The 15,196-nt window shown below is 38.0% G+C and overlaps 1 long non-coding RNA gene across 1 annotated transcript; it reads right to left on the minus strand.

Moving 5' to 3' along the window:
• Positions 1 to 1,645: 1,645 nt before the first annotated feature.
• LOC308681055 lies at positions 1,646 to 2,838 on the minus strand. The gene is made up of 4 exons (XR_014028977.1): positions 2,763 to 2,838; positions 2,405 to 2,478; positions 2,036 to 2,084; positions 1,646 to 1,759 (listed from the first exon to the last, which is right to left on the minus strand). It is a non-coding gene; the product is annotated as an uncharacterized lncRNA (long non-coding RNA).
• Positions 2,839 to 15,196: the final 12,358 nt, after the last annotated feature.

A 15,196-nucleotide genomic window follows, 5' to 3' on the forward strand; every position in this document is an offset into this window, starting at 1 on the left:
TGTTTTGTAATGTCGTCATTGGTGGCGGCACAGGAGACATGGCTCTTTCTCACACCACCTGTAATACATAAGCAGATTTTCATTACATGTCATGAAATCACATTGAAGCTACCAGGTTGTTGTTTTTTAGAGGATAGACATAATTCCTTTTTTAACTTAAAATAATGTCAAGTCGTAACAGGGTGAAAGGCACTTCAGCCTCCGCTTTGCGGTCCTTTATCTGCTATAACCACGCTATGTAAGATTGCCAGATCGGGTCGCGTTTCTGTAGTTCTAATGAGACATAAGAAAACTACAGACTTTAATAGACTCCCTAAAGAATTTGGCACAAACACAAACAGAAGTTCAACTAAAATGACTAAGTGATTATAATTTTAACCATTATACAGCGTGACAAAAAAAAAAAAGTTTTCCTTGAATAAAACTTGAATGCCCATAAGTTTAGTTGACTAAAAAAAGAACTAAACAAAAACAGGATAAGGTTGACTAAATATGATAAAAGTTAAATAGTAAATTTGACACAGGACTAAGCATGCATAAAAATAAAAAAGCTGACAAAATATACTCTATTTGAGTCTTGTATCTAATGAGGTATTGCTCACCAGAGCAGGCAATACTGTCTGATCCACATCTTTCCCCCCGCCAGGTAGGTCTGTAGACCCTGCTTGCAGAAGGGGTTTGCTCTTCTGCTGGTCTCTGTGAACAGTGAGGTGGAGAAATGGGTGGAGGTGGAGCAGCTGTGCCGCTACTTAGGATAAAAGGTGGTGGTGCAAAAACAGGAGCTGATGGTTGTGTTAAAAGTTTGCCTCTTTTTATGAGCATCTTCCTCCTCGCTCTCATCAGAGTCTCCCAAGAAATGACTATAAATTAGGGTGGAAAAAAACAAGCAGTAAACATCTTATTAATTACTCTTATTAATAATAATAATAAATGTAAAGCCTTCCTGTAGTTCAAACAGTAGAGTGTTGGCGCTTGCAATGCTAAGGTCATGGGTTCAATTCCCAGGGGAAGCAAGAACTGATAAGAATGTAAATGTGTACCTTAAAATGCAATGTAAGTTGCTTTGGATAAAAACGTCTGCCAAATGCATAAATGTAAATGTAATTACATAAACATTTTCACTGGCCTAAGAACTTAAATTGTAAATCAATGTAATTGGTTGAGAATGGTTTCTCTGAGAAACCATTTATCTATATTTCAGCTGGCTTTACGTGTGGTGGTTGTCGGGTTCATCATATCCTAAACACTAAATTATGTTTTTGAGAAAATATAGAGGCCAAAAAGTTAATGTAAAATATAAAGGATAATATACGTATACTAACATCGGCTTTGGCCTTCTTTTTGGCCGAATCTCCTCCTCTTCAGACTGTAGATCTGATGTGTTGCAATTTAGAGCTTTCTTCAAGAGTTGTTGTGCCACAAAGTAGTCATCTATAAAATAAATAGCCTACATGTTAAACTTCAGTAGACCTTCAAATTAATAGAGTAGAACTATAGACAACAGAACAATATGAGAATGTAATTAAAAGGATTTTCTTCCCATATAACATATTGGCAAAATACTTTGATATTTGCTTACAAAAGCCATTTAGATTATTTAAAAAGAAAATAGCATACCACATGACTCTGGCATCATATTTTTTCCAGTCAGGTCCAGGTTCCTTAGAATTTTTCACTGCCCCGTTCACTCTCTCATCATTTTTGTAGTTTGGCCAATAGGTAACTCCATCACTGTACCAATTTTGTGGCACCAAACATCCTTAAACGAGAAGGAAGTAACAAACAGCACCAGATAAATTTAACTTCCTGTTTCAAGAACAGGTCAGTATGTCTACCTTGGGTTATTTCACCAAGTGTATGGTGTAATTGCATATGGTTAAATTAAAAAAGCTGGTCCAAAAAAATAAAAGAAATTCAGATATGGTCAACAAATCAGAATTGGGCATCAAGACCTGCAGTATAAATGTGGCCTTACTGAACTCAATTGAATCAACAATGAACTGTCAACTTACAGTGAAGTTGCTGAAGAACTTACTGTCTTAAGGTGGAGCTGGAGACAGGTACAGTTTTTCTATTCATTTTATCTAAAAGAAACGTAACAGAAACACAAAATACACATTTCAACTAGTGAGTTGTGGAAAATAACCAAAATTTTGAGTGTTTTCAAAAATAATTATACAGCAGGGCTCGACAATAAGGACTGCCTGATGGCCCGGGGCCAGCGTGAAAGATACTTGGGCCAGTTGCAGGAACTTTCACCTGCCCCATTGGGCCAGTGCTGCATCTTCAAGTTGATAATTTGCAATTTTTTAAGCCTTGACAATTGAAATGCTGTAGTGTGGACCAGTGTCAGTATTTGACAACATATCTGGCTAAATCAAGTTAGAACAGTATTAAATCTTACTTTACTCTGATGTCAGGAAAAGATGAAACTCCAAAATAAGACTGGTGGCACTTGAACAAACTGTGAACTGTAAGCTGCAACAGAACACACACACACACACACACACACACACACACACACACACACACACACACACACAATCTTAATATGATATGAAATAATTATCTGAAACAACATTACATGGGGAGGTGGTGGAGAATATATCATGTTTACATGTTTTTGTTTACATCAATATGTCATGATGTAAACAAAAATGGACTCAAACTAACCAAACCAGTACAGTATTAAATGCTGTAGTGTGGACCAGTGTCAGTATTTGACAACAAATCCAGTTGGAACAGTATTAAATCTTACTTACTCTGATGTCAGGAAAAGATGAAACTCCAAAATAAGACTGGTGGCACTTGAACAAACTGTAAGCTGCAACAGAACACACACACACACACACACACACACACACACACACACACACACACACACACACACACACACACACACAGTATCATATAATATTAATTATTTTTTTTAAACAACATTAGCCTACATGGGGAGGTGGAACTGTCAAAATGTAAACAAAAATGGACATGTTATACCAGAAATTCAGTGAAAAACGTAAGTTGGGTAACGTTAGGCCTAACATGATAATATTGCCTGACATTTTAACGTTAACGTTACTGGAGGGGAGAAAATACGCGATCAGGGTGTGATAAAAATCCGGACAGCTAACGTTAATTAAATCACCTAACCTCCCAGACAGAAAGAATATACCATCCAAATAGCTTTTTACTCAAAGTTATTAATTATCAAATACATTTTTACTCAAATCTACGCTAATGACAATTTGCTAACTTCGTTTGCCACAATCATTTCAGAAATAAAATCATCGGTATGTTGAACGGTATGAACGGTAATGTTTTACAGCTAAGTAACTGTACAAATAAAGCATATTTGAACCCTTCTTACCGTGTTCCGTGCTTGTCGACCTGCTGGTTAGCTTTTCTTTTTTTTCTTTTTTTTTTTTTTATTTATTGACAGTATTTGCAGTTACAAACAACACAAACAAGTACACATACACATAACTACAAAATACATACATAAATAAAACATTCCAGGGAGTCTGCAAAGTCCAGCAAGGCTAGTCAACAAGTAGTCCAATTCATAGTATCATTTACAGTTATAAGAGTTTCAATATCATTCAGTCACGTGACGTCACAAGTGTTGAATATATCTGCACAGTCTTCAGAGCTTTACAGTTCTTTGAATATTTTATAGAGTCCAAATATTCATTTATTTCACTTTCAAATACAGGAAAAAAAGGTTTAGAGCCCCTGAACTTGCATTTATGGATGTGATATTTAGCGAGTAGAAATAAAAGATTAATAATGAAATATTTTCCTTCCTTGTCCATCTTAAGGTCGACCACACCAAAGAAAACATCCTTAAAGCAAAATGAGAAATCTGTAATGAGATAGGTTTGGATAAATTCAAGGACATCTGACCAGAATTTTTCCGTATAGGAACATTTCCAAAATAAATGGGAAATATCTTCATCTGACCTTTTACAGAAAGAGCATTCAGATTCAATATCTGGTTTATACCGCTTAAGCATACGCTTTGCTGGGTAGAATCTGTGAATTAATTTAAACGTAACTTCTCTCACTTTATTAGTAAGCATATATTTGAAAGGCAAAGACCAAACGTTTTTCCAAGGGACATTCTCTATTAAACTGTTCCAGTATGGGATTATATAAGGAATAGTAACAATATCTTTTTGGTATAAAGTCCTAATTGTTTTATTTTTAGTCTGGTGCACCGCAGAAAAGCATAAACTCCCCACAGCAGTATCATATAAATCCATAGTGTGAGTCAGTGGCCATGGGAAATCAATGCCTCCCAACAGCATTCTGATTCCAGAAGGAATTGCATCAAAGACAATTGCATATTCCTTAACTGAAACAGGAATTTGAAATTTCCGCAAAAAATCTGAATAACTGTACAGTCTGCCATTTGTGTCATAGAGTTGGCCAACAAGTAAAATATTATTTCTGTACCAGGTTTCAAAAAATAAAGATTTATTTTTGAAGAGAATGTCCTTATTATTCCAAATGTAATATCGATGAGGTGAGAAGTTATGTTTAAATAAGAGAGACCAAGCCAGAAGCATGTGTTTATGAAAATTGGACAGTTTGATTGGGATTTTGCTAATATTATAATTGCATAACAACAGAAAATTCAAGCCACCGATTTTAGAGAAAATATAGTTCGGAATAAAATTCCATAGTGATGTTGGATTATTAATGAATTGTCTGAGCCAGTTGATCTTGAAGGTATTGCTTAAAGTTGTGAAGTCCAAAAAATTTAAGCCCCCACACTGATTTGTATTCATTATTACAGACTTTTTGACATAATGAGTTTTGTTTTTCCACACGAAATTAAACAGCATATTATCAATCCTTTTCGATACCCCACAATCAACATCCAAAGAGGCCGCCAAATAAGCAAGTCTGGAAATTCCCTCCGCTTTTGACAGTAACACTCTTCCTCTTAAAGATAAGTCTCTTTGTAGCCATGAGTTTAACTTTTTTTTGTGTTTTTTCAATGATTGGGCTAAAATTCAATGGACTTCTTATATTTTGGTCTTTAGTTATTATTGTTCCCAGGTATGTAACCTGATCCTTCACAGGGATGTCACATATAGTTAAAACATCACATTCTTTAACTGCCATTAGTTCACATTTTCTTAAGTTTAATTTGAGACCTGAAGCTTGTGAAAATCCTCTGATCAACTCTATTGCAAGGGGGATCTGGGATGCATTTCTCAGGAAGATGGTTGTGTCATCAGCCAATTGACTAAGGATGATACTTCTTTCAGCCAATGTTATCCCTTCCAGGGCACTATTAGAGACATGTAGAGCTAAGAGTTGAGAGGCGATCAAAAACAAGTATGGGGAGATTGGGCACCCTTGTTTGATTCCACGTGACACTCTGAATCTAGGGGAGGTACCAAATTTCAATTTTATTGCACTACTACCATTTGCATACAGGGTCCTGACAGTTCTGCAAAAGCCATTGCCAAATCCAAATTTTTTAAGTGCTTGCAGGATAAAACCATGTTCAAGCGAGTCAAACGCCTTATAAAAATCAAGGAACAGAATAAAGCTGTTGTCAGTGATAAGATCATTATAATCCAATAAATCCAGCACTAATCTAATGTTATTTGCAATATGTCGTTTCTTCATAAATCCAGATTGTGATTCATCTATAATAGAGTCTAACACTTCTTTAAGTCTATTAGCGAAAACTAGTGCAAAAATTTTGTAATCGCTATTTAAGAGAGTAATTGGACGCCAATTCTCTAGACAGTCTCTGTCCTTATCTGGTTTTGGAATCAATGTGATGACACCCTGTGTCATAGTTGTTGGAAGAACTTCTTTCTCTAAGCTCTCTGAAAAAACTTTCACCAGAAAGGGGGCTAGTAATTTATCAAACATTTTGTACAATTCAGCAGTTATACCATCACACCCTGGACTCTTGTTGTTTTTGAGATTTTTGATCGCCTTCAACACCTCCTCTTGGGTAATGTTATCATCACAATAGTCTCTGTCTTCTGGGGATATAGTTCTACAATGGCTGATAGAGGTCATAAATGATTTAGTTGTTACCTCACAGTCATTAGAAGTGTATAGATTGTTATAGAAATTATAGCAGTGGACGGCTAACTCTCTTGGATCTTTAATGATTTTTCCCTCCACTTTAATTTGATCTACAGTAGCCAGTACATTTTTATTCTTTTCAAGTCTAAAGAAGTAGGCTGAGTTTTGTTCACCCTCTTCCATCCATCGTTTTCTTGACCTTATGTAGGCTCCCTTAGCTTTTGATTTATAAATGTCATCTAATTTATTTTGTAATTTAGTATGTTCACATCTTTCCTCATTGGATAGAGACTCTTTTTGAGAAAGAAATGTTAGCTTCTCAATAACCTCGTCTTCAACTGCTCGACTGTTCTTGGCCAAATCACCACCAAACCTCCTGAGAAATTTCCCCAACTCATATTTTAGAAGCTCCCAATTTGTCCCATAATCTTTCTGAGAGTCTGCTTTAATCCAAAAGTTTTCAATTAATTATTTGACTCTTTGTTTGACCTGATCATGTTCAAGTAGGGAACTATTAAGTTTCCAAAATGATGCTTTTGGAACAGAGGACTGATCCGAGGACAGAGTTATTGAGAGGTAAATTGCTTTGTGATCGGTCAATGGAGTGTTACTGATATTAACAGATATGTTGTTCCTCGTTAAACATCTGGAAACCAACCAGAAGTCAATTCTGGATTGTCTTGAGCAGTCCTTATTGGACCAGGTATACTGTCTGACATTTGGAAACTGTTCCCTCCAAACATCAACCAGGTCAAATTTATCCATGAGACAATTTAACACAGAGTTAGGAGACCCTGACCTCCTTGGTGGCCATCTGTCTAACATATTATTCATCGTTATATTAAAGTCTCCTCCCACAACTAAAGAGGCGTACGGGTATTTGTTCAACCAGTGTGATATTTTATCCTCTATGGTATCAAGAAGCATGTTATTCTCCACACAGGAGTTGTATCCATATATGTTTATAATGACTATGGTATGATTATTTTTGGTAATTACCATTATAAGAAAATGCCCTGAAGAATCTGAGTCGGTATTTTGAATATTCCCATTAAAATTGTACCTAAAGATTCCTACCCCAGCTGAGTGTTCTGATCCATGTGCTAACCAGATGTTGTCTCCCCACTGTGACCTCCAAAAATTACAGTCATTGGCTGTTGAGTGACACTCTTGAAAAAAGCAAAAATCTGTCTTATTTTTCTTTGCAAACAAAAACAAAGCCTTGCGTTTCACACTATTTCTAAGACCCCTGGCATTAACAGACATTAAAGACAAAGACATAAGACAATATCAGGTATAACCTGAAAGCTGGAAAAAAACCACAATATTCTCTCTTAACACTTAATTAGAAAGTTGTTATAAACTCTGCAATAGAAAAAATAACAAACCCCGCAAAAGGCATGTAGGTAAATTCTGTATACATATTATGATAAATCTACCCCAAAAATAAAGCCATGTCCTTTGATGAAAACATTTAAAGACATTTTTCCCCAAGTATAGGCTATATAAGAGGCTATATAACCTCTAGGCAAGGCTATATAACCTTGCAATGAACTGATTTTTTAATTATAACTACAAGAGCCATAGGTAAGTTTAATTGGTTACCTAGAAGAAATAGTTTGACACAAAAACGGAAATAGGCTAACACGTTTATTTCTGTCTTTTACTCTTTTTATCATGTGTTTTTTGTCTGTACCCTTCATTTTTTCATTCTACCCACCTTTTCTAAAGTCCTAACCAGATGATGATATTCAGCATTGAGGAGCATTACGTCTACTGAAAACAAAAAGGCCTATATCCATCTACAGATGACCCATATTCATGTAATCCAATCAGTATAAAGTTGCTACCATTTATACAACTCATAGTAGGTTCTAGCAGCTTTACAACAGAGGTATCGTGTGAATTATTCACACTAGCAAAAATAGAAAATAAATGAGTAGATAACCTTGGGTGACTTACAGTATAACCCAATGAAAATACTTTTTTAATTTTCTTTGTGAATTAGATCATTTTATTTTATAGATTATTATTTTTATTTTATTAAAAAAAAAAAAAAAAAAAAACTTTTTTTTTTTTTTATTATTATTATTTTTTTTTTTGGTACTCCTGAGATGAACAATTCACACAGAAAAAGAGCAGATAAACCTTAAAGTCATTACTACTGTTATTTGTTATCCAAGCCTGCTCTGACCTTAGTTAAGATTCACATGTGCAAGCGTAAACATAGAGCAGCGCAGAGGCCTCACTTAAATGTCATTCACTGTGACCCTTTTACCATCAATATGCGCGAAATGTCCTCTGAAGCCCGCTTTCTTCCCCTCCTTCCTCGCCTGTTCCACCAGCGGCCACAATTTGTTCCTGGCATCCTTGGCATCTTGAGTCAGGTCTTCGAAGATTTTAATTTTCCTTTCCTTGAGTACGGTCGACGTTCTGGCATCCTTCCAAATCTTGTCTCTGTGGGTTCGTGATAGAAACTGCACAATGATACGGCGGTTGGAGCGTGCCTCTCCCGAGCGGGGTCCAAGTCTGTGAGCGATGTCCACTGAAAAGGCCAGTTGGTCTGCGATGTCTGGTGAGACCTGGCTGAATAAGTCCACCATCATTTTTTTTACATTTTCTCCTGCTTGTTCCTTGACCCCAGCGACGCGTAGATTCCACCTCCTCTTGTAATTATCAAGTTCATTGCACCTGTCACGGAGCACACCGTTTTCTTTCTCCAGGACTCCAACTTTTTTCTCTAGGGTTTCGACTTTGTCTGTTGCTTCTTTTATTTGTTTCCCCATATATTCCATAGCGTCAGTGACACTTTTTATGGAGCGAGTATTGTCTTTAACTGTCGCCTCCAACGACTGCAACCTCCTCAATGACTCTTCTTGCATTTTTTCAACCCTCTCCATTACTATTAGCAGAACAGAATTAGGCACAGACTGACCTTCATTCTCATCAATTGTTTTACTTCTCTTGGCGGCTCGTAGCTTCGGCGCGTTTGGCAATGGTAGTGCCGAGTCCGAGCCCTCCTGCTCCGGCAAAGTTACCTCCATCTCGCCTTCTTCGACCTGCAGGGCCTTTTTGACGTATGAGTGCATAGTGCTGCTAATATCTTCCTCTTTGTCCATTTTTCAAGAATATGAGGGTCAACCACTGGCCGAGTAGAAGTAGCCTAGTAACAGTCCGTTTGTAAATTTAGCCGTTAGGTTATCAGAAAGTGGTTTGCGTTAGCCACTAACTTCAGCCAACTTTTTTTTTTTTTTTTTAAAGCCGAAAAAGTAAAGGAAACGTAGAAAAAAAATCTTCTTCAAGAAGTCTCCAAGTTGTCAAGTATTAGGATAGTATTTAAAAGCCCTCTTATTCGTGTTAATTGTTAAAAAAACGAGGTTTGCTACTTCATATTGCAGAGCGACAACAGAGTGATGTTACGTCGACGCCATCTCGCCGTCCCCCCGCCGGTTAGCTTTTCCACAGAGCGGAGAATGATTCTGTGACGATGGCGACAGTTGAAATTAGGCGCGTTTGGTCAGCGGGTCCGCCCAGCGTCTGTAGCGAGTCCGCGAGGTGACAGTGCGTTAGGGGGCGGGGCACATGTTAAGGCGCGTCCGAAGTGCGGATCCGTATGTGATCCGTTCTGGGTCCGCCGATTAAAACCGCAGGCTGGGCCGATCCTGGAGGCGGGGCTGATCCTGTTAGCGCAGCGAAAACGAATCTGACAGTCAGGCGGATCTGGCGGCTTGAGGGCGGGTCCGCCACGGACTCCTTTGCTGTGTGGGTAGTTAATTCAAATTTTAAGCAAACAAATATATTGAAATATAGCAAATTAATTTTAAATTAATTCAGGTACAATTACCAAACATATCTCAAGGTCTTTTGAATAAAGGGTGGCAGTCTTTCATTATCAACTGTTGTTGTGGACTATGCAGACCCTTTCCAAAAAATTAGAATATCATGGAAAAGTTCATTTATTTCCATAATTCCATTAATTCCATATTTCCATAGATTATAGATTCAGGGCCCACACGATTTCAAGTATTTAGTTGTTTATTTGTACATAATTTGGGCTTCCAGCTCATAAAACCCACGAAAACAGGATTTCAAAAAAATTAGAATATTACATGAAATCACACAGTAATTACACAGTAATCCCATGGTCATTGAAGCAGGTTTTGGTTCTTTTGGCAGTGTGGGCAGGTGCAAATCCTGCTGGAAAATGAAGGAAACATGAAGTGCTCTGAAAATGTCCTGGTAGACGGCTGCGTTGACTCTGGATTTAACAAAGCACAGTGGACCAAAGTCCTCTTTTCTGATGAGAGCAAATTTTGCATCTCATTTGGAAACCAAGGTCCCAGAGTCTGGAGGAAGAATGGAGAGGCACACAATCCAAGATGCTTGAAGTCCAGTGTGAAGTTTCCACAGTCTGTGTTGGTTTGGGGAGCCATGTCATCGGCTGGTGTTGGTCCACTGTGCTGTCCACTCAACGCAGCCGTCTACCAGGACATTTTCAGAGCACTTCATGCTGACTTCAGCAGACAAGCTTTATGGAGATGCTGACTTCATTTGCCAGCAGGATTTGCACCGGCCCACACTGCCAGAAGAACCAAAACCTGGTTCAATGACCATGGTATCACTGTGTAATTACTGTGTGATTTCATGTAATATTCTAATTTTTTTAAATCCTGTTTTCGTGGGTTTTATGAGCTGGAAGCCCAAATTATGTACAAATAAACAACTAAATACTTGAAATCGTGTGGGCCCTGAATCTATAATCTATGGAAGTTTAACGTTTTGAATGGAATTATGGAAATAAATAAACTTTTTAGATATTAAAATTTTTTGGAAAGGGTCTGTATACTGGAGAAGTATTTGTTCTCCATTTGAGTGAGATGTTTTTATGTGGCTAATTGAGCAAAGTGCTTCCATATATTTTATTATTATTAGTATTAGTTCAAGAATAAAATAAAAATATCGGATTGATATCAGTCTCGGCAAATAGCCAAAGCTGCGGCATCGGTATCATAAGTGAAAAGGTGGTATCGGGACATCCCTAATCAAATCCATCAATTCTACTAATTCTCTAAAGATAATTGTGTATTAGTGCATCATGTAGGCTATGTAGGTGTGTATTGTAGTTAGTTTAAAAAATGTATGTTAAATAAATCTCACAATACCAGTGAATCTTAATTACACAATTTGATTTTAATTAATGTATATTTTTGAACACTTTGTATCTTTGTGTAAGATTACAGTGAATAGTGTAAGGTTGACACTGAATTGAACACAAAAGTCATTGTTTTTTTTAGTTTTTTTTAGGAATGTTTTATTTGAAACAAAGACATTACATGCCTTTTTCCATATCTAAACAGTGAGATTACTAGATTAAAAGTAACAAACTTTGATAAACACATTATTTGTCCCCTTTGTTCTGTCCCCTACCTGGTGTCCCATAACAATGAAGATAAAGCCCAACTGCTGCCAGAGGAAGAAAGTGATGACACTGCATCCAAGGTTCGGGTTTTGCGTTCTGCATCAGATGGCCCAAGCCTCCCAAAAAGAGCTCCTCCATCTCCTACCAGTTGGATACCTCATATGCAGAAAGAATCAATACATAACTGACATTAAAAACACAAGACACAAAAAGCTGATCCTACCATACTAAGTTACTTCAGATGCTAACGCTAGCCAACTTGTATACTACATTTAAAACGACAAATAGCTTAACATTACCCACGTGTGTAGCATTCGGTACTTGGCTTACATTAGTTGTACAAATACTGATAGCGGTAGCTATTTTGACGGCGTACATATGCCAAGACCCATACATTCAGACTTTTTACAATGTTTCGGATAATGCTAGAGCCAGTTACCTACCGTGCAGCCATACACTGTAGCCAAAAAACGGAGAAGTTACATCCAACGGAGAACTGGCCACTGACCGGCCGCCGCGCCCGCGACTTCAGTTCACATCCGGGTCTTTGGGCACCGGATCAAATAATGACGTGATTGGCCAACTCAAGTTGACAAGGTAACAACACGAGCTTTGATTGGTTCTTACTCCGGCTAACATTTTGTGGTTAGCTAGCGAGATTATATCTGCGTTATATTTTTAATGTGCAACAATTGACGTTGGAAACAAGCAGTAATGTGCTCAACAACAATTTATATAGCTAATTATAAAAAATGAACCAGTTCCCTTGAGGAGATCTATCAAATCGAAAACTAAAGGAGAAAAACAGACTTGGCCCACTGCCTAGTACGGTTGCTAGGCAACCTGTGTGCAGGCAGGGAAGGCCAAAGAAGCATATAATAAGTTTAATAAAAGTTAAACAAAGTTCTGAAGTTTGAAAAGAGCTCAAAGAAGCAAATATAAAAAGAAGGGAAAAAAAGGGAAAAAAAATCTAAAAAGCAAATGGATGAATTACCAGTACCCACAACTTCATATCAAATCCGACCTCCTGATCCATTTGATTTTACAAAGCCAAACGACTTTGAAAGATGGCTCAGACGATTTGAAAGGTTCAGAGTTGCAAGTAACCTTGCACAAGCATCAGATTTGCACCGTTAATACACTGATTTATTGCATGGGAGACAAAGCTGATGACATTTTGTGCGGATTAACCATGACTACAGAAGAGCGTGGAAATTATGAAACTGTGCAGAATAAATTCAAAGAGTACTTCACTGGCAAAATAAATGTGATCTATGAGAGAGCAAAGTTTAACTCCAGGAAACAAGAACCAGAGGAACCAGTTAATGATTTTATCACTGCACTGTATTCATTGTCGGAACGCTGCGCTTTTGGAACTCTGAGAGAGGAACTTATTAGAGACAGAATTGTTGTCGGATTAAAAGATATCAAACTGTCAGAGCGCCTTCAATTGCATGCAAACCTAACTTTGGAAAAAGCCATAAATATGGCCAGGCAAAGCGAAGCAGTGAGAAAACAGCAGGCAGAACTTAGGCAGGAAGAAGACGAAGACCTAAAGCTAGACGCTGTACACAAAGAGATTGATGGTCAGGATTCAACCAAAAAGCCAAATTCAGGAAAAGCTGGGGGTTGGAAAAATTTCCAGAAAAACCACAAAGAGAAACCAAAGAAATCAATCTGCATGAGATGTGGAAAATCACCATACCATGTAAAGGATCTCTGCCCAGCCAAAGAAGCTGTATGTCATCAGTGCAATAGGACAGGGCACTATATGAGTCAATGCCATTCAAAGACTGTGCTTCATGAGGTTAAAGAGGACTGTGATTCAGATGAAGGGCACACATTCCTCGGAGCCGTAGATTCAAATACTCAAGGCTGGTGCACAACCGTTCAGATCTTGGAGCAACCATTGAAAATGAAAATGGACACTGGGGCAGACGTCACAGCAATACCTGAATCCATATTTGTGCTGCTGGCCTCAAATAAAAACACAGGCCTTAAGAAAACGTGCAAAGTACTGATGGGACCAGGAAAGAATGTCTTTGGATGTGAAAGGAGTATTTTCTACCACCATCTCGAAAAATGAGAAAAATACAGAGGAAGACATCTTTGTGGTTAAAATCTCTTCACACCACTTCTGGGCAGACATGCCATTGAAAAGCTTAAACTTATCACAAGACTGGATAACATCACAGAATGCCAGTGGCAAGATAAATATCCAGAGCTTTTCACAGGCTTAGGTGAGCTGAAAGAGGAATACTGTATTAAGTTACAACCCAATGCAACACCTTATTCTGTAAATGTAGCCAGAAGGATCCCAGTGCCCTTAATGGAGAAAGTCAAAGAGGAGTTATTCAGGATGGAGAAGCAGGACATCATCAAGAAAGTTGAAGGACCTGGTGACTGGTGTTCTGGTATGGTCCCGGTTCTAAAGCCTGATGACACAGTGAGAATTTGTGTGGACCTGACTAAATTAAACAATGCTGTCAGACGAGAGAAGTTTATTTTGCCCTCAGTAGACCATACACTAGGCCAGTTAGGGGGAGCAAAAATCTTCACCAAAATTGATGCCAATTCTGGATTTTGGCAGATCCGTCTGGCTGAAGAATCGCAACAATTGACAACTTTCATTACGCCATTTGGGCGTTATTCTTTTAAGAGACTTCCATTTGGCATTTCCAGTGCTCCCGAATTGTTTCAGATGAGAATGTGTCAGATTTTGGAGGGACTGGATGGAGTCACATGCCACATGGATGACATCCTCATATATGGAAGGTCTCCAGAGGAACATGACATCAGACTCGACGCAGTATTAAAGAGGGTGCAGAAAGCGGGACTGACGCTTAAAGGAGAACTCCGGTCAATTTTAACATTGAGCTTTTTTTTTTTGTACATTTGGAGTGCTGTCAATACAGAGAACAACGACAAAAATCGGTGTTGCCTACACCGTGTTATCCTCTTTTTAAAATTTGCACCCTGTTGACTTCAATGGGGCAAGTACTAAACCTGCTTTTAGCCTCTTAACATCCTTGATGTGTCATTACAAGTGCACAGCTAATGTGAGTGATTCCTTCAGAGTGAACACGAGTGAATCTGACTGCAGTAGATGTGAAAGATATTAATAAAAATGATGTTATTTCAGCCAGTGCACATACCTGTATTTACATCCTGTTTTTCGGTTGAAGTCCAAAGTAGTCGATTGCCGAGTTCACACGCATAGGTTTAGTACTTATGATCACGCACGTGAACTCGGCAATCGACTACTTTGGACTTCAACCGAAAAACAGGATGTAAACAGGTATTTGCGCTGGCTTAAATAACATCATTTTTATACATATCTTTCACATCTACTGCAGTCAGATTCACTCGTGTTCACTCTGAAGGAATCACTCACATTTTCTGTGCACTTGTAATGACACATCAAGGATGTTAAGAGGCTAAAAGCAGGTTTAGTACTTGCCCCATTGAAGTCAACGGTGCAAATTTTACAAATAGAATAACTCGGTGTAGGCAACACCGATTTTTGTCGTTGTTCTCTGTACTGACAGCACTCCAAATTTACAGAAAAATGAGCTCAATGTTAAAATTGACCGGAGTTCTCCTTTAACAGAAAAAAGTATGAATTTGCAAAGACTGAAGTCAAGTTCCTAGGCCACAAGCTGTCCTCAGCTGGATTACAGCCCGACCCAGACAAACTGGCTGCGGTTCAAAATATGCGTG

The sequence above is a fragment of the Scardinius erythrophthalmus genome (genome assembly GCF_964197995.2).
Source record: "Scardinius erythrophthalmus genome assembly, chromosome: 2".
In the NCBI taxonomy this organism is placed as follows: Eukaryota; Metazoa; Chordata; class Actinopteri; order Cypriniformes; family Leuciscidae; genus Scardinius; species Scardinius erythrophthalmus.